This window comes from Periplaneta americana, chromosome 4 (assembly GCF_040183065.1).
Source record: "Periplaneta americana isolate PAMFEO1 chromosome 4, P.americana_PAMFEO1_priV1, whole genome shotgun sequence".
NCBI lineage: Eukaryota > Metazoa > Arthropoda > Insecta > Blattodea > Blattidae > Periplaneta > Periplaneta americana.
This window is the reverse complement of record NC_091120.1, coordinates 146,635,587-146,656,511: the sequence shown is the minus strand read 5'-3', so window position 1 is coordinate 146,656,511 and position 20,925 is coordinate 146,635,587. Positions and strand designations below refer to the sequence as shown.

Here is a 20,925-nt window from a genome sequence, read left to right as displayed (position 1 = left end):
CGTAACGAGGTAAAATACCGTGTGTTCAACCATTACCCTATAATGAATTGATTACTGATCGTTTGTGTATAAAATAATTTGTTCAATTAAACTCATGACTCCAGTATGTGGTAAAATTAAAAAAGTTTTTACAAGTTACCATTAAAAATAGGAACAGACTTCGTGTTCTCAAAACAGAACAATCTCGACTCATCGGGACGTATGGCCACAGTCTAGTATATACAGTCACGTAGCTTGAGTTGTGAGGGTGCTAGAAACAATAGACTGTGCCGGTAATATTTCCCATTGTCTGTAATGAGGCGATATTAGCGATCCTAGTGGTTAGCAACTATCTATGGATCCATATTTACTACGTATTGAGCTTCGTGACTGTTTATACTAGACTGTGGTATGACCCTGCGGATCTTCCAGTTTTTCTTCCTTCGTACAGGAAATCGTGTGTTAAAAGTCGCCACCCTAGCTGGATTTGACCCACGAGCCTCTGATCTAACGTTAAGCAACGATCTTCTATTGTTTATTTACATTTTATAACACTTATTTACATTTGTTCACTTCTTTAACTGTTCTATACCAAGTGCTGTAACATTAATTTGCAAAAGCATCTTCGAAGACTCTTGCCTTCGAATGTTGTAGCCACAATTTTACGATTGCTCGCAGCGGAGCGCAATCATTGTTTGACGTAGCTGGTTACTCAAGGTCACCGAGCTGCCAGGCACAGCTATAGTGAGGATCACGTAAGTTCAGTTCCCAAACAGCAAATATTTCCGCCTTGTCAGTGTTGCCAACTGTTACCAGATATCACCACATGTAGTAAAATCACGATCCTATGTACTGAATGACTTCTTTACTCACCGTACTTTACCTTAATGTTGGAAGGTTATTCTAAATAGTTTCAATAATAATGAGAAATGTATTGCTATGTTCTATTCTTTTATTCCTTTACATTATTATTAGTATTAGCATTAATAGGTTACTAGACGTAAATATACAACAAAGTATAGTATATAATATTCAAGAATCAAATCTGTTCCAAGACCAATTAAATTATTGTCACTTCACTTCAAAGATTCCAGCGTACATATACTGTACTTCCTAAAGGTAGATAAATTAATAACCAATTGACTTTTGGTTGGAATTCGAATGAACTTCTGATTATCTTTTGAAATTAGTAAGGAAATGGATAATACAACTATGCTAAAACTGAAATAATAATAAATCAACTTACAAAAATAATTTTGGTCCTTAAAAGCCATAAGTAATTTCACTTCTAGATACCTTTTTAAAGATTTCATTTGTTTGTAAATTGCTTAATAATGCTACACTTACACTTATTATTTCTGCAACTCCACGTCTGTCATTGAAAAAATGTATGATACATAACTGTGAAGTCTCTTTTTGGCTCTTGTGTCCTAAATTTAAATAAGAAAAAGCAAATGATTCAAGAAATGTGAGCTGGTGAAAATTAAATACTCAATTAATAAAATAATTACTACCAAAAGAATATTTTATTAATTCTATACAAAAGATGGATTACACAGAACAGATGGCCAGAAATCATAGATTTATACACAACATACAGCATGAAACGATCATCAAAAAATGCTTTTTGTACACAATAACATCTTTCAAACGAAGTGAAATAGCCAATAAGTTCAATAAATATTATGCTAATAAGTAATAACTATAATTAATAATTATCTACAAGCTGTGAAAGGGAATAAAATAGTATATTGTTGAAATTAGGGGGTTATGGTTTATTACGTGTATTTATAATTTTAATTACTTTTACTACATTTAATTATATTTTAATTTCTATTAGATTAGTTGGTGGTGTGGTTGTTAGTTTTATCTGTGTACGTCAGACTATTAAGGAAAAACTGAAAGAAATATTAAATCTACTATCTACTTTATATAACAATATTTAATCAAGAACTGAATATTACTATTAATTTAATAACATAAGACCCAAAACATCTCCAAGTCCAGACAATACTCATGCTGATTTTCTTAAACATGTTGGCAAACAAGCAAACTCACTACTTTTATCTTGTAATCTCATCTAAAATACAATATCTGTCTGGAGAAAATCTATCATAACATCAATTTTGAAAAGCAATTATTCAACTAATATCTTTTCGAGTTATCGACAGATACCACTTACTAGTATGATAGCCAAAATTATGGAAGAGATGATTTCATAGATTGAATTGGTTCCTGGAATCTAGTAACTAACTTTCATTTTATTGGGTTGACTTTAGAGAATTGCATTCAACAAATGGACAGATTTTAAATTTTAGTCAAGATATTAAAGATATTTTAAACAGAAAACAAAACAACTTAACAATTTTAATTTATTTTCAAGGATCATATGGCTCTGTAGATATAAATCACTTAAGAAATTGCAAACTTAGGGTGTCCATGATAAAGTGTTACACTGGGTCAGTGACTTGATTATTTGATTCATTGTCACAAATATGTAAATAGAGACAGATTCATCTGGGCTTCCCACATTGTTGTTTTCAGGAATACATTTTCCAATATTAATGTCGATGGTCTAACTAAAGAAATAGATCTTATGATAATCTCATCATTTGCAGATAATATGGTTGTCTAGAACAAAAAATCACAGTCCACAAATATTAATAAACTGAGCCAAAATCCCAACAGACTTTTTGACTCTACTTGGAGAACTCAAACTTGCTCAATTAAGGGAAACTTTACTAATAAAACACAATCCCAAGTTATTTCAAAATGAATAGTATATAAGTTAACTTTAACAGATGATGTTAAGAAATGTGATACTTCTCCAGACATTTTAAAAATCATTAGAAACGATAAATGATCTGGTCAGTGAGTGACTACATACAGTATTTTTTATAGATGGATCCTGTTTACCAAGCCATAGATGTAGTGGTGTTGTAGTACAATACCAGTATATTCCCTTTTACAGGGAATTATATTCAAACACTTGTTTGCCCCATTTTAACCGTGACAACGCTTTTTAGCTTTTTAAACATTCTGGTTATTGTATTGTGTTTGTGTTTAGTGAAAGATTTTAGATAAGGGCGCAAATAGCCATAGTAGCTGACGCGCCCTTTTTAAACGCCACTAACTAACTAACTAACTAACTTCAAACACTGACTAATTTTGATAGTGAAAATTTAGATACACTTTTAAGCTTACAAAATCTCCAGTATCGACTTCATAAATCTGAGAAGGCTGTCATACTATCAGATTCAAAATCAGATGTTCTTGCTGCAGTAATGGACGTAACAGCATGAAATCTCAATATTTTACAGTGTTTTAATATTTTAAGCAAAATGGTCGAATTACATCGACGACTGGTACTTCCGTGGATCCATGAACTTTATGGAGTGGGAGGTAATGAGGTAGCTGAAAGGTAGCAAAATTACTGTAAGGTTATCTATACCTGCATCTTACCACACTGTTAAAAGAATAACAAGATCAGAACATGACAATGTGGTAACAAAAATCGGAATGATTCTAAAGCAAATGAAAAAATTGCAATAGGCCATCCGGCGTCTGCTCCACGATGGAGGAAAATCCTCAGAAGAAACCAACTAATCAGACCAAATGGGGGATCCAAACTACCCTCGAGTGCAGCTCTGAATTTGCAGGCCAACGAGTCTACTGACTAAGCTACATTGGTGGCTCCACTAAAAATATGAAGTACATGGCACTCAGATTATTAAATTGACAAACCTAAACAATTATTCATCAGTTAAGCTATAAAATATAATACATAGCAAGCAAGTTAATTCAATTTAAAAGTATAAACAATTCAATCAGTTGAAATATACAGAAACTGATAATAAATATCATGCAAATTACTTCACATTACAAGCATAAACAATTCATCACTTGTGGTATACAGCCTACTATTTAATTTACAGCACATACAATTCATCAGTTAAGCTATAGACCTACAGTCTACTATTCAATTTACAGCATATATAATTCATCAATTAAGCGAAACAAAAATATAGTACAATACATAGTAAAAATAATACACCTAATTTAATAACTGAACTTCTATGAAAATCTACAGTGGCAGTACTCATATTATCACAGGCCATGATTGTCTCAAATATTTACAAAGAACTGATATTTCAGAATCTCCCCATGCCATTTCTGAAATCTCAATGAAGATATGGATCATTGTCTTGACTGTTTAACTTTACACAGCTTTCAATCATCTGGTTAAATATTGGAGTGCAAGATAACAAATGACATCAACTGCTGAACACTTGGTATCAATCAACCAACAACTTCATTACATTAAAGGGGAAAAAAAACTGAAAGAATTAATTGTATATAGACACAACACATAAGACAAGGCAGCTTCAGAACAGTAATTGGCAAGGCTCTGTTGTTTTAGGATTCTTATGTAGATTCAATTTCACCTGAAAGAAAAAAGTAGCATCTATAAGTAGTAGTAGTAGTAGTAGTAGTAGTAAAGATAATAATAATAATAATAATAATAATAATAATAATAATAATAATAATGACTGTAAAGTATGGAAATTAATATTGCAATGTAATATCAAAAGGTGATTTCACACCATCAACTCTTATCATTTAGTACAACTCTTATCATTTAGTACAACAAATCTATTATATTCAGTTGCAATCACCAGTAGCTGTTCTTTCCTCCATTTTGTTGTTGGCTGATTTTTCACAAGTCTGCTATGATATGCAGCACTATCCATGACAATAACGCATTGCCCTAATGTTCTCAGGTCAACAACTGTGTTTGCACCCACTTCTCAACTACAGGGCTATTCATAGCACTATGGTAGTCCTGACTTTTCTTTCAATTGCATGAAAAAATTAAATCAGCACCTGCAATAAAAATTATACCTGGGCATATAATTACGTCACATGAATTCACAGCATTTAAATAAAGAAAATAAAACATAACATAACATAACATGACATGACATGAGATCCTCTTTGGTGAAAGGCTTTCCCACGTTTTTATTTAGTCACCAATTTTTATATTTTTGTACCCTGATTTAAAAAATTACTCTTGCCAAATTTACGTAAAATATAAATCAATATAACTTACCGAGTATAAATCCACCTTTCGTTCCGGCATCTAATCTTCCACCCTCATTTGTTGGTCTATGAATAACACCATTCATGTCACTGGAAACTTCACCTGGTTTATTTCATGAATAAGTGGGTGATCATACTTAAAAAAACAGAGAGAGAAAAGCAATTCACATTGACACTCTAAGAGACACAAAAATTTTAAAGACAGGAAAACCGTTCAAGAATTTTATAACTAACCTCTAGTTATAATATGAAACTATTAATTGCAAAACATGTTGTTCCCACCTGAATTCATTACTAGTAGCCTATATTAATTGCAATTTCATATTCCACATAAGTGTTAATCTATTTGTTAGTAAAAAATTCAATCACTCAATGTCTCACAATACATTGAAATTTACCATTCATAAAAATCCAAGTCTCATCCAAGAATACTACGGGTTTAGGGTTCTCACGCTCCACATTTCTTATATATTCTCTTAAAAACGAATAACATCACTTTCTCATACATGTGTATAAGGATCCCCTTTGCTCCATAGAAATTTCATCTCTTTCAAAATTTTTTTCACCGATGATAAGGATACTCTAAATAAATATGTTTCATAATCATCATTCATATGTTCCAGAACTTTTGCTGCTGTTAGTACTTCCCCTGTAACAGTAAATGAAAATTATGCCATATTTTTATACATAGGCCTATGACTAATATCAGAATTACATTGCATAAATCAACACAATAATTCCTGTAACTTCCCTACCTTTATGTAACTTGTCATAAATAAATCTCGCAATTGCATCTTCCGTAAAATCATCAGCATCAGTCACTGGATGTTTACGTAGTCTATGTTTTCCTAGTGTCACGAGTGGGGTCCCCTTGTGTGAATTGATCACTTTCGTGGCTGTAGTTAAGCCAAGCTGTAATAACAAACAATAACATAATACTTCTAAAAATTGTTATATCATAAAATTCATGCATAATACCAACATTTACAGCTATATGAATAGAAAATGATCAACATGTTAGGTTGGGTCTACGATAGGTTTAAGTAGGCTAATATTTAGGTAATTCTCCAGAAAAGCTACACCAAAGAAGGCATAATTTTATTTTGTTTAATTGATTTCTGTGATATTTACATAGTGATGAACACGTGGTTTTAGTGCACAGCCACAAATACTTTCAGCACAAAAATCCTTTGACACTTACCTGTATATTCTAATGCATTGTTGTAGTCCCTCCCTCAAACTTGTTGCTAATTACCAATATAACATGCGAGAGGTCCAGGACGAAGAGAAATGGTTAGTTTCCCAGTAGTGCGTCCTCATCCTCTCGAGTGTTATATCTTAACAAGTACTTTGGGTGGGGTAGCTTTTCTGAAGAAACACCATATTTAATATTACTTAGACCAGTCATGAATAAATTATTCAGCCAGAGTCAACGTTCCTATGCTTTATAGAGTATGTTATATAGTTATTATATAAAACTGAATTATTTTTAAGCACCATAACAGGCCAACATTCATGTAATATTTGCTGCAATATCAAGTTAATAATTACAATATGACTTGTATTTTCTTCGGCCGATGTGGCATGTAAATTGTGATCTGAACGGTTAATTTAATACCAAAAGAGAAAACTGGAAATTTACTTTCGTGCTGTTTGATTACTTGTTCGTCTAATTTGTAAATGTATTTAAGCTATCACCTACTGCAGTATTACAGTATCTTAAATGTATTTAGTTTGGCAATATGAAAATCACTGACTTGAATAAACATTAGGCCTAACCTAAAAATTTGTTTTGTTTGACCACAATCATGAAATTATTAGTGCAAACTCCTAAAACTGAATACCACTTTGAAATGTATGCTTAAGAATACTTACTCCTAATAATTGTCCTATTCTGGTTGTAATTGCTGTCTCCGTTAGCATAATTCCTTCTTCATTACCTTCTTTCTTCAACTCATTATACACGTGAACTACAGATTTCTGAAGCGTACTCTGAATGCCACACATTTTCTTCCTTGGAGGAGTCACTGCAACACTATTTCATTTTTTTGACATAGTAATAAAAATCTAAACACGAAAGAAATTCATTAAAATTTGAAATAATATTTCTATCCATTACCCACGTGCATTATCACGCCCAAGTATATTATATTCATTCGTACTTATCTGACTATTCTTGAATTATAACCACAACGCAACACATAACATAACTATAATGTATTAATATTAATACTAATATTAATTAATTATTAATAAGTTCGAATTTCACTATCTTCCAGTAACCGGCTGAGAAATCTAGTACAATTTTAATTTCATGGAACTCCAGTACCGGCAAATATTGTCGATATTTGCCTCAGCTGCCAACATACCGGTTACAAAATCACTACCATTTATAGTATTTGTCAGTATCGAAATTCGAAACGAAGTTGGCAAAAGAAAATTCAACCTTCAAACTAGAAAATCACCATAATCCACTAGCATTTGTAGTAATGGGGGAAAAATGGTTAGGTTTCACCCTTAGGGTATCAAGTTACCTGGTCTTCCCTATAGCACGGTCGACCAGACTACTTCATATGACATCCATGCAAGAGGCCACGTTTAGTTACGAGGTGTGTGCAAAGTGGTAAATAATTGTTTCGACGGACTGTTGCTGCAGGTAAGAGATTTCAACTTTTGCAGCGCACAGGGTGGCAGGCTTGGTGAAAGAGTGTAACATAACAGTTATCCAGTGCTCAACACGTGCGATTGTGTTAGATAAGATGGCAGGCTTGATGGAACAGTGTTATAAACAGTTAAATATAGGTAATTATTTAAAATTATTCTTAAAGTACCTATAAAATACATGTGATATTAAGAAATAAACTAGATTATGTGTCGCTAATTGAGCCAAGACAGAATAAACTTCTGTAAAATATTTTTTAGGTGTCGGCTATTGTTGCCAACTGTCCGATTTTCGACTGGACAGTAGGCAGACATGTTGACCACACGCTAGAAGTCCGGTTTTCTGAACTTCTTTAGTACAAGTAAATATCATATTTAATGTGATGAACGGGAAAGCTAATTTTACATTATAATAATTTTATTAATGAAACATATCTTTGTTCTAATGTTTCATTTTCCCTTGGTTACTTTACATACTGTATGCATGGCACTGATTGCGTTATAACTTAGATGCATACAGTTCCGGGGGTGAATTAAAATTTCTGATGAGGGGGGATAGAATCCTAGATAGAGAATACCATACGTAAAATTATTATTATCCTCATTCGATACGGCTCGACGCTTGGTCGCACTGAATTGCTTGTCTTGCATCTTGATCATAATAATAATAATTATATACATGAACAGGCTTAAGATAAGATGTGTAATTCCTAAGTTATTGATTGTTGTCAGCTTGCCGGTGATGATTACATAAATATTATTTTCTTTGCTTACTTTTTACTGTATAGAGTATACGGTGCTCGTATTTTATGAGGGGGGGGGTGATAGAAGTTATCCCTGGCAGGGATGCTAGTATGATTTTATGAGAGGTGGATATGTTATGTTTTTTTTATTTAACGACGCTCGCAACTGCCGAGGTTAGGCCTATATCAGCGTCGCCAGTGTGTCGAAATTTTGTCCTGAAGGAGTTCTTTTACATGCCAGTAAATCTACTGACATGAGCCTATCGCATTTAAGCACACTTAAATGCCATAGACCTGGTCCGGGATCGAACCCGCAACCTTGGGCATAGAAGGCCAGCGCTATACCAACTGCGCCAACCAGGCTGACGAGAGAGAGAGAGAGCGAGAGAGGTGGGTAGGCTAATTAGCTAACAGGGGAGCAATTCCCCCATCCCCCCGTTAATTCGCACCCTGATACAGTTTATAGGCTGCTAGCAAAGAAGCTACAACAACAACAACAACAACATGGGTGTACCTGTGATTGAACCTAAGTCGCATTCAACAACGTATCATTATTTTATTTAACTAACTAGCTAGCTAGTGCAAATTACAATTATAAAACAAAAATGTTTCTAGCCACTACCGTAAGACCCAGGCTCGTGTACGATGTGGTCTTAGGGAATAATATAACATAAAATTTACAAGGACAGTTTACTAAATACAGTAAGTAACTTAATTCAAGCCAATAAATAACAAATAAGAGCAAAAAAAAAAAAAAAAGAAGAAGAAGAAAGAGAAAGAGAAAAAGAGAGAAAAACACAATTAATATAAATTGACAATCAGACAGAAGCCAGTGATATTCAATAAAAACATGAATATAGTCGACAGAAATGAAAGGTAAAAAATACACACATTTATATATCATGAATAATTTTATAAAGTTCTTTTTTAAAAGCTTCAATTTTAAATTATTTCAAATTTGGACAATGCTTTATAATTTTATTATAAAGTATTTGGCCGAAACTAACACCATATTTAAGAGCTGCACTTGTATGACATTTAGGCTCAATTAATGGGAAAGTAGACTTTTGTCTTCGAGTACGATATTCATGTCAATTAGATTTATGTTTTATTTGATTTCTTGGTAATAAGTTAGTAAACTATATTTATAAATTTCTTCAATAGTTAATCCTTTAAAATCTCTATAAATTAAATTTGTTGGGTAATCCATATTTTTGGTTAGACAAATTTTTATTATACCATATTGTATTAATGATTGTACTCCACTAAAGCTAAAATTATTATTCTCAATGCCTCCTTAGTGATAAAATTTCGAAGTATTATAAATTTATAAATTGTCTTTTTTTACTTGTATACATAAGATCAATTTGTTTATCCCAACGTAAATGCTGATCTATAATAATTCCTAAATATTTCACTTGTGTGGAAGGTGTTAGATTTGAGTAATTACAATAATTATTTGTTAATTCATTACATGAAATATTATGTATTACTAAGTGATAATTATTCATAGGTGCAGGTAAACCTTTCGTTGTTAAAGATAATGGTAGTTTTATTAGTATTTAAGGACAGGAGATTAGAGTCAAGCCAATTTTTCACTACGTTAATTCAGTCCTTGTACAATAAATTGCCGCGTAACAAGTGTTCCGGTAAGGGTATGAAACAGAACAGTGGACACCTATTGACTTTCACTTGTGTCCGTGAGGGTGAGAAACCAAAAAAACTGGACTGCAACTTCATGAGCACTTGTCGTTTGAATTTCAAGTGAATTTTAACTTCTGCACCTGAACGGATGTGTTGTTCGTGACGCGCTCTTATAACATGTATAATGTAGGCGTTAAGTTATGTATTCATGATCGTGGATAAAACTTAAAAAAAAAAAAAAAAAAAAAAAAAAAAAAAAAAAAAAAAAAAAAAACGATGCGAGTTCATTTGAATTGAAAGAGGGAAATGGAAGAAGAAACTTTAAAAGGTACGCGAAAACTCGTCCTGCATGGGAGTTCGGGGCTGAGAAAAACTGAATATGTGAGCTCCAAGCCTGTTGGCCACTTGTCTCATTTCGGGCTTCGCTGTTCCACTGAAAGAATTCTAGAAAATTTTGAAGGAGAAAAAGACGAAAATGAACGTAACCTATTAGTTACCACATACAGAGGGAAGAGAGAAAGCCGTACAACAAGACCGTCTTCAATACTCAGACCTTAATACAGAAAAAAGATGGCCGCCGCTGCGGTCCAACCGCTTCAATTTATATAGACGGTTCCGCCATATCCTTATGTCAAAATAGTTATATTTTTCGTATTTATTAAGTTTAATTACTGAATTTTGTCTTAAATACACGTCCAGCGTTAATTTATGAGAAATGTGAGGTTCAATTTCAAAGGCGATACAACAAGATAAGTAGGCTACGGTACGAGTAGAAACACATTGCTATAAAGTTATGAACTTGACAGCGCAAACGCAGCCTTAAAATAGTTTTCAGTAAGTTGAAAATCATGCTCTGAAGTCCGTATAAATGTAGTAAATGCAAACGTTCACTAATAGTTGTTGGGCGTACAAAAGGATAACACATCCAAAATCAATAACACAATTAAACAAGGTCAGTCAATATTAGACCTACTAGGTCTACTAATAACAACTATTATTACTACTACTACTACTACTACTACTACTAATAATAATAATAATAATAATAATAATAATAATAATAATAATAATAATAATAATAATAGGGCCTAATAATAATAATAAATCAGCTTATATTTTATATTTTTTATAGATGGATATTGGCAACCTAGGGTTATTAGCCTAATTCGTCCTGAATTTCAATTCTTTATGTTTTGTCATTTTTAGACTTAGGCATAACTCTTCATGACTTCTTTTCACTTTTCTCGATAAGTGGTTTGAATTTTTTTTCCCTCGTTCAGTATCATTGTATAGTTATTAATAGAGGACGGAAGAATGTGCGTTACAACGCGATACAGGTTAGTTTGGTCTGAAGTATGGATGACGTCACAGGTACATGCGCAATAACATGAATGCACTACAAGAGAGCGGCAGTACAAGTAGGAACCAACAAATGATCTTCAGTGTCAACTTCTAGTAGTATGGGAAAGAAAGCCAGGTGTTTACTATGTTGTTCATTGCCTTTTTGCAGGTGGTAGTGTTGTGTAAAAGTGATTTAAAATACCTAAGTTGAAGGATTTGGAATTAAACATTCTAAGAAATAAATACGGAAGAGAGATTTTGATTCCGCAAGGGGAAAATATTTCCTGTGCCATGCGCAAATGTGAAATTAAAATACGTAGGAAATATTACACAGAGCGGCATTATAACAGCAAGAAACATACCGAAAACGTACAAAGGTCTTCGACATCAAATAGTGAAAAACATACACAATCTGAATTTAATGTGGATTTATGTAATATGATGATTTCTGCAAATATTCCGTTCAAGAAACTCGATAATCAACATTTTATAGGAGAACAAGTGAAAGAAAAATTCCACAAATTGTGCAAAATAATACTGGTTATACAGTTATGTGTAACATTGTGAGTGGAGGGAAAAGCGACGATATTACGGCGCTTTTTTCATTTGCACCTCTAACATCTTGTGACACGGAAAGTAGCTTTTCGATGTTGAAAACTGTTGGAATGAGAGACGTCGAACTTTCTCATTCGATAATTTACGGATGTAAGCTTAAGTTAAGTTATATTGTGGTTCAGTATAATGCATCCTTTAATCATCCAGACGGTGGCAGTTAACATTTGAGATAAGTTTTTAAATCATCATAAGCTTATCTATATTACAGCTTCATTCCAGTAGTTACAGATCGATTAATGAGGTTCTCATTACCAGACTGTACTCTCTTGCAGCTGTTTACGTGAGTGACTGACAACACTATAGTCTGTTGATATTGAACTTAAGGCATAACGCACATTTTTCCGCCCTTTAGTTATTAATAATGGAATTTCTTCTACACTGTCATCTTTCATGTTCAAGAAAATAACATAGTCACCTTAAACAACAGTCATAAATGAAACCACACTTATTTCCTGAACATCACTTTGAAACTGATCAAAAGTGCTAATAATATCCCTTTCACACCATTCCCTGAAAAAATCATCTTCTCTCTCCATCAGTCCCCCTCTTCGTTGATGTGGATTATTTCTGGGCGCTAGAATGACTGACAGTACGGTATGAAAGTTGGTTAGGAAATATGATTCTTAAGGCGTCACTGGTAAGATTCGAAATTTCCCGAGGAATACGAAAAGCATCACCATTTACAGTAGGAAAAATATCTTTCCTAAAAACTAATCTAGGTTCACAATGTTTTATGTGTAACACTGTCATTTTAGGAGGATAGAAACTGATCACCCTACCCCATTATCGCTTGGCTTAGTTGCCTCATAAGTGGTGCCTTGTTGGTATCATTTGTGAGGTTCAAACCTGTCTTCGGACAGTTGACTAAAGAATAACAAACTGTAATTTTCTTAACTTGGAAATTGTCACGATTATGCACCTAAACCATTTGTCATGTAGTAAGGTTGTAGACTATTTTTCGGGAACTTAACGCTCAAATATGAGACACAGATCCACTATTAGAATTACAACCCGGTATACAACACGAACGGCCCATTTCACGGTGTAATTAACACAAGAAAACATCATAACAAAACCACGTGGTAATCATGCTTGGACCGCCACCGGCGCCATTTTGGTCTCTATCGGTACCTGCATTAAGGTCTGAGATGTCTTGACGTCGTCCTTCTCCACGCTTAACGGACAGTACTACGAACAGACAGATATGGGTTCTCCTTTATCTCCGATTATCTCCGGCGCAGAGACTACAACGTGTTCATAATATGTGCGTCCGTTTCGTCTGCAATATTCGCCGGGCTGATCACGTAACACTATCCCTCGAAATGTTGTCCTGGCTCCGTCTAGAACAGGGGTTGTCAGCACAAAGCACGCTGGGGCTAGTCTCTCTCACCCGCGGAAAACTCAGTGCACTAGGTGCACTCTAGCTGCTAGCGGGTAGGCCTATGCTCTATCTCTCCCTGTTGCACGACAGTGCACACGGGACAGCACAGCGTACCCTTTGCACATTTCAGCGAGTGCTGACGACCACTGGTCTAGAAGATCGTAGGAAAATCCACTGTCTTTCCCTTCTCTTTCATATATTGCATTTCTCCACTCCTGTCTATCTTGCATCTCGTTTTCAAAATTTATCCACCCATCATAACCTAGACACATGATCACAACACTCCTCAATATTATCCATTCCCTCCCACCGAACATCCTCATATTCATCTTCTTTCACTGTGGCTGTTCCTACGTTTTGGAATTCCCTACCGAGTAATGTCAGGAACTGTCAGACATTAAACCAATTTAAGAATAGAATAACGAAATATTTTTCTAACAATTCTTGTTAACAATAATAGCTCTTTCAGGTTTCTCAATGTTTAATGGTTACATACTCGTATATCACAGAATAAATATTTAAATTATCTCATTATTATTATTATTATTATTATTATTATTATTATTATTATTATTATATTATTATTATTATTATTATCATCATTATTATTATCACTATTTCTTACCAATGTTTATTATTGTCACACTAACATTACTTATCCAACTTTCATTATTTACCTTCATGTTGTTTTGTGGTCTAGATATTAATGTAATAACTATGTAATCAATTGTATTCAATTAGAATTAGAGTCTGGCTGGGCGGAAGAGAAGGCCTACTGGCCTTAGCTCTGCCAGATTAAATAAATAAATAAATTATTATTATTATTATTATTATTATTATTATTATTATTATTATTATTATTATTATTATTATTATTATAGCCAATTTCTACATGGAACATTACGAAAATTCAGTTAACAGTCAAACTCAGTATAAACCCAGTTGCTGGTTTCGATATGTTGACACATTTGTAGTCTGGCCACGCGGTTTAGAGAAACTAAATCTATTTCACAATCTCATCTATAGTCAGTACCCGAATATTCAATTCACCTTGAAAACAGAATCGCAAAGTCACTTACACTTTTTAGATATTGATATATACAGAAAACCAGACGGCACACTAGCACACAAGGCGTACAGGAAAGCTACATAACTTATACCAATCTATATTTGAATGCCTCATCGTATCTCCACCCGTCTAATAAACAGACAATTCTCTCGATGCTGGTAAATAGGACAAGAACGATAGGCCTATGTGATGAACAGAGTATTAATTCCGAACTTCAATTTCTGAAGGAGTTTTCAGTGAAAGCCATTAGCCTACTCGAGCTATGGAATTAACAAGCAGAAAGTTATCCAAAACCAAATCTCGGTTCCACCTGAGAAAAGTAGCGACTTCAAACCCGTGAAAGACATCGTAGGACTCAAAATTTCGGAATTTTACCAAATTGCTCGTGAATGTGGGAAAGTTTATAGGTCAAACAGGACGTAATATTGAAACACGAAAATCAGAATTTACTCGATACATTAGATGAGCAGTCATCATCACAGTGTACTCTCGGGCTAGCATCTCTTACCCGCGAATAAGAGAGGCACTAGCGTGCATCCGTGGTTGCTGGTGGGAATGTTTTCTATCTCTCCCCTCTGCACGACGCGAATATACTCCTTACCCGTTACCCATTTCAGCGAGTTCTGACGACCACTGCATTAGATTTTATCAACCGAACAGGTCTGCAATAGCTGAGCATTGCGTCAATTATGGACACACGATTTTTTTTTTCAGTGTGACCAGCATCCTAGGTAGAAAGTCAGGTTACGCTACTGTGAACGCGTAATTAGAGGGGCCATAGAAATTGATATCTGCACCAATGCGTTAAATTGGGACAATGAGTTAATATTGAGCAAGACATGGAAACCAATTTTACATATTATGCTTAAAACACAGAGGCGAAAAATTATAAGATTTGAATATAAAGATGCAGGAAGGGCACATTCAACACAAAATTACAGTTTTGTTGTTGTTGTTTTTTTTTTTCTTCATTAAATAATAGATCTTTAGCTCTATGAAATTGTGTAAAAAGGACACATAACTGCACTATAACCTGTTGGAAAGGAATGTGAAAATTCTTATAAGATGCAGAATGGTCACATCTACTACAAATATACCCTTTACGCAAAGTAGGGACATTTTATAGTGAAACTGTTTATGTGGCAACGTTGAAATATGAAAAAAAAAAAAAAATATATATATATATATATATATATATTTTTTAATTATGGTTTATTTAACGACGCTCGCAACTGCACACTTAAATGCCATCGACCTGGACGGGGATCGAACTCACAACCTCGAGCACTAGCGCTATACCAAATACGCTACCCAGGCCGACTTGAAATATGAACAGATAATAATTGTTGCTGTAACCTAGGACATATATTAACCATGTCCTCAGAAAAAGAAACAAAGGACAAAAGTAATGTGAATTAATGACGAAAAGTAGTGAAACTGGTCATTTTATTGTACAACAAGTCACCACAAATGATGTTCTAAATTTAAGAAAAAAAAAATGGTGGCTTAAGAAATATAGGTAAGCAAATATGATTATCAGATGAATTATCAGGAAGAAGGATTCCAAAGGATAAGAAAGTTAGCTTCCACTCTTATCAAAATACAGGCATTTCGCTTGTAAAATATGTGGCATGAAAGACAAAGTAATAACTTCTGAATATGTTGGTGGCTCTTTGATTCACACATTTAGTTTGAGCCAGTTTAATGCTCCCCCTGCCTTGCCTCAGGACAAGGCTTATACAAAGGGTTCAGTCTCCATTCATATTAAGAAAATAACAGAATCTGAAAAAGCTTCGGTCTCATATTCCATTGGGGTAAGCTTATAATGAATTTTACAGTCGAATCTTCAATTGGGAAGCTTCATCTCAGGAAGAATATGATGAAGAAATGAGTGGTGTGAAACATTACCCATAAAAATAAATGTTAGAATATTGTAACAATAATATCAATGGAACTATAAAAATTGGAGATTTACCCTTCGAAGAGGTGGAAAAATTGAAATATCTTGGAGCAACAGTAACAAATATAAATGGCACTCGGAAGGAAATTAAACATAGAATAAATATGGAAAATGCGTGTTATTGTTCGGTTGAGAAGCTTTTGTCATCTAGTCTGCTGTCAAAAAATCTGAAAGTTAGAATTTATAAAACAGTTATATTACCGGCTGTTCTGTATGACTGTGAAAATTGGACTCTCACTTTGAGGGAGGAACAGAGATTAAGGGTTTTTGAGAATAAGATTCTTAGGAAAATATTTGGGGCTAAGAGGGATGAGGTTACAGGAGAATGGAGAAAGTTACACAACGCAGAGCTGCACGCATTGTATTCTTCACCTGACATAATTAGGAACATTAAATCCAGCCGTTTGAGATGGGCAGGGCATGTAGCACATAAGGGCGAATCCAGAAATGCATACAGAGTGTTAGTTGGGAGGCCGGAGGGAAAAAGACCATTGGGGAGGCCGAGACGTAGTTGGGAGGATAATATTAAAATGGATTTGAGGGAGATGGGATATGATGATAGAGAGTGGATTAATCTTGCACAGGATAGGGACCGATGGCGGGCTTATGTGAGGGCGGCAATGAACTTTCGGGTTCCTTAAAAGCCATTTGTAAGTAAGTATATTTAGAAAAATAATATGTGTACCGTGAAAATGTTCGTTCTACGCCACAAGACGTAACTGGAGCAAATTTGAAATATGATAAAGTATTCTTTACCGTATCACAAAGTGAACAACAGCTTTATGAATATAAAAGTGCATTTCGTATGGAACATCACATTAAACACATAATTCACTTCATTTTTTTTTTATTTAATGACTATTGGGACTATTTCAACAATAATTATTCTTCCACATCTCGCGGCGTCAGTCATTTCTAGGCCTATATTTTCTTGCAAATCAAGATTTCAGGTATAACTCCCTGTAAAGTTGATTTGAATAATTTCGAGGGAAAAATTGTTCCGGAGCCGGGTATCGAACCCGGGACCTTTGGTTTAACGTACCAACGCTCTACCACTGAGCTACTCGGGAACTCTAACCGACACCGATCCAATTTTTCCCTCTATATCCACAGACCTCAAAGTGGGCTGACAACCGTCAAGCAACCAACTTCGAGTGCACACTAACTCCGTGTGACTTAAATTGTGGCTTTCTGTTAACGAACAGTGACGTGTATTATGCAAATCAAGATTTCAGGTATAACTCCCTGTAAAGTTGATTTGAATAATTTCGAGGGAAAAATTGTTCCGGAGCCGGGTATCGAACCCGGGACCTTTGGTTTAACGTACCAACGCTCTACCACTCTACCAAAGGTCCCGGGTTCGATACCCGGCTCCGGAACAATTTTTCCCTCGAAATTATTCTATATTTTCTTGTCTTCACCTTCTCCTTTTCTTTCGTTTATTCTCTCGTCTTTGCTTTTTTCTTGTCTTCCCATTATCTCTTTAATCTTCCCATGTTTTCCTTGTCCTTTCCTTGATCTCCTTGTCCTCCACTTGTTCCCTCTGTTCTCCCCTTGTTCTCCTTATCCTCTCCTTGTTCTCATCCTCCTTATCTTCCCCTTGTTTTCCTAGTCTTCACCTTCTCCTTGTCTTTCATTTTTTCTCCTCGTCTTCCCATTGTTCTCCCCTTGTTTTCCTTGTTCTTCCCTTTTTCTCCTTATCCTCTCCTTGTTCTCTTTGTCCTCTTTATCTTACCCTTGTTTCCCTAGTTTTCACCTTCTCCTTGTCTTTTGTTTTTCTCCTTGTATTTTCCTCTTTCTCCTCGTTTTTCACTTTTCTCCTTGTCTTCCCATTGTTCTTCTTGTCCCCCTCGTTTTCCTTGTCCTCCTCTTGTTTTCCTAGTCTGCCTTTAGATCCCCTTATATTGACCTTGTTATCATCGTTTTTCGTTTTTTTCTTCACTTTTCTTAGTTCTCCTCGTCATCCCTCTTTTTCTCTCCTTGTCTTTCCCTCGGTCACATTATTTTTATCCCACTTGTTCTTCTATTCGACTTGTTCTCATAGTCTTCCACTTGTTCTCCTTGTCCTTCACTTTTCTCCTTGTCTTCCCCTTGTTTCATTTGGCGCCAAGCACACGGATAGTCCATGTCCATATTGCTTTACAATATTACCTCTGCACGTTTCATATAAGTTTACTTAGAACTTAACATTTTGATATTTTTCCCTGCAATATTCTTTTATAATTTGTAAATTTCTATTAGCATTAATAATTATTTCATTCCCTTTAACCTATGTTACATTTTTAACCGCAAACATTCTTTCTATTATTATTATTATTATTATTATTATTATTATTATTATTATTATTATTATTATTATTATTATTATATCATAAACAATATCAGCCTTCGTATTCCTACAAAAAGTTTAAGATTTCAAAAAAATTTTTATAACAGAAATTCGAAATCACTTTCTCCAGTCTACAGATGCATAAAATATGCCAATTTCCATGGGCACAATTTAGATCTTTTTAAGGTATAGTTTCGTTTTGATTATTACTATTAACTGTTCTTGTTCTCAATTTTATTTATGTATGTTTTTCTTGATTTAAGATATTATTTATTTATTTTTGCACCTTTGTATCTTCTGTTTGTGTATTGTGCTGAATTATAATTGGCCTCTGGCTGTTGTTCAGCACACAAATATTAATAATAAATAAATAAATAATAAATAAATTATTATTATTATTATTATTATTATTATTATTATTATCATCATCACAGGCAAACATTCTTGTGGGTGCACACAGTCAGTGAAATTAGCATCTCATAACATTCGACCTTCAGAAGCCAAAATGAGCCTTTGAAACTCTTTGTGCTCAAACAAAAATAGTTTAACTTCATTTTACGTTCCTCTAAGACGCTATTTTATATTCACTTAGAAGTTTATGACTCATGCTTGAATAGATTCCAAGTTACACTTTTCTCGCAAAATTATAGCACACCACATCCGGTACTGTGGAATTTATTTCAATGCTAGACGCACACGGCATCTAAGGTTATGTAGTCAATGTTGGATGTTGATTCAAACTGTGAAAGAATTTGTATCATGAGAGTTTTTTAAAATCTTTTAATTATATTATTATTATTGTTTGTGTGCGCTAGGTCTCTACCAACATTAGACATTTGCATTGAACGAAACGCTGGTGTTTGTAACCATTTCCATTAAACGGGAGATGGATAGGCGAAAATGATGCTTAATAACCATTTTCTTGTCATTGTTTCGGCCTCTTTTGACTTTTGCTGGCTTAAGCCTGTCATAGTCAGGGAAGATCCATTGTTTCGATTGACGGTTATTTTGTGGACAAAACCAGTGTTGCCAACCTTTTTCAATGGTAATTCCCACAAAGGAATCTAAATGTTCCACAATTTTACTCATGAAAAATGTTAATTCCCATATTTTCTCCAATATCATAACGCATTAATTCACTTTCATGATAGGTCTATATAAGCACTGTCATTTTCATCCCCACATTTAACAGAACCATCAACTTCTGAAGTCCAACCAAAAGAAAAAGAAGATACTGCTACATAATAATAATAATAATAATAATAATAATAATAATAATAATAATAATAATAATAATAATAATATAATACTTAATTACTTACTTACTTAGGCCTACTTACTTACTTACTGGCTTTTAAGGAACCCTGAGGTTCATTGTTGCCCTCACATAAGCCCGCCATTGGTCTCTATCCTGAGCGCGATTAATCCAGTCTCTATCATTGTATCCTATCTCCCTCAAAACCATTGTAATATTATCCTCCCATCTACGTCTCGGCCTCCCCAAAGGTCTTTTTCCCTCCGGCCTCCCAACTAACACTCTATATGCATTTCTGGATTCGCCCATACGTGCTACATGCCCTGCCCATCTCAAACGTCTGGATTTAATGTTCCTAATAATGTCAGGTGAAGAATACAATGCGTGCAGTTCTGTGTTATGTAACTTTCTCCATTCTCCTGTAACTTCATCCCTCTTAGCCCCAAATATTTTCCTAAGCACCTTATTCTCAAACACCCCTTAACCTATGTTCCACTCTCAAAGTGAGAGTCCAAGTCTCACAACCATAAAGAACAACCGGTAATGTAACTGTTCTATAAATTCTAACTCTCAGATTTTTTGACAGCAGACTGGATGATAAAAGCTCCTCAACCGAATAATAACACGCATTTCCCATATTTATTCTGTGTTTAATTTCCTCCCGAGTATCATTTATATTTGTTACTGTTGCTCCCAGGTACCATTTCGTACAATATTCTCGTCACGAGATATAATCATATACTTTGTCTTTTCGGGGTTTACTTCCAAACCTATCTCTTTACTTGCTTCAAGTAAAATTCCCGTATTTTCCCTAATCGTTTGTGGATTTTCTCCTAACATATTCACGT

General features: G+C 34.3%; 1 protein-coding gene and 1 long non-coding RNA gene across 4 annotated transcripts in view; one reads left to right on the top strand and one right to left on the bottom strand.

The window, feature by feature from the left end:
• Window positions 1-1,474: 1,474 nt before the first annotated feature.
• LOC138698278 (uncharacterized) lies at window positions 1,475-7,578 on the bottom strand. Of its 2 annotated transcripts, XR_011331816.1 has the most exons (7): window positions 7,242-7,576; window positions 6,955-7,114; window positions 5,835-5,991; window positions 5,478-5,728; window positions 5,090-5,215; window positions 4,656-4,863; window positions 1,475-4,424 (listed from the first exon to the last, which is right to left on the bottom strand). It is a non-coding gene; the product is annotated as an uncharacterized lncRNA (long non-coding RNA). The 2 variants fall into 2 exon arrangements; XR_011331815.1 differs by having other exon boundaries at window positions 6,955-7,578.
• A 48-nt stretch (window positions 7,579-7,626) lies between these two features.
• Window positions 7,627-20,925, top strand: part of LOC138698277 (uncharacterized) — a 79,905-nt gene continuing 66,606 nt past the window's right edge. The window contains exon 1 of one of the 2 annotated variants that reach the window (XM_069824063.1): window positions 7,627-7,735. The gene's annotated coding sequence lies outside the window, so the exon portion shown is untranslated. The other variant, XM_069824064.1, reaches the window with a different exon arrangement.